Consider the following 439-nt stretch of genomic DNA (forward strand, 5'->3'; position numbering starts at 1 on the left):
AAAGACGGAGTTTGAGCTCCGTAGGTGGGAAACTGCTGTCTCTGGGTCAGAGTGAAACCACCATTTTGTGTCTGACGCATGACGTCACGACGTCACGACGTCATACGTAACTGAACGTGAGTTTTCTCCCTGGGAGGGGTGAAACGTCGCGGGTTCTTTTCAGAGCTGTGTGTTGTGTTACATAGCTGCCATCTGCTGGTTTTTCGCTGTAATCACACTCTTAGAAGGTGAAGTTGTTTTTATTGGCTCATAAAAACGGAGAATTTAGCTCAAATCGGGCGAAAAATAGCATTTTCTTGCTCAGAAAAATTTCTTTAATTAAATTAAAGTTAAGAAAACAAAAAGCTGTTGTTTCCTGCAAAAATTCTTGGGGTTAAACTTATTTTTAGAGTAAAATGAAGCTTCATTTTATTTTGGATCTAAAAATTTGTTGTAAAAC

The sequence above is a fragment of the Austrofundulus limnaeus genome, unplaced genomic scaffold, assembly GCF_001266775.1.
Source record: "Austrofundulus limnaeus strain Quisiro unplaced genomic scaffold, Austrofundulus_limnaeus-1.0 Scaffold620, whole genome shotgun sequence".
In the NCBI taxonomy this organism is placed as follows: Eukaryota; Metazoa; Chordata; class Actinopteri; order Cyprinodontiformes; family Rivulidae; genus Austrofundulus; species Austrofundulus limnaeus.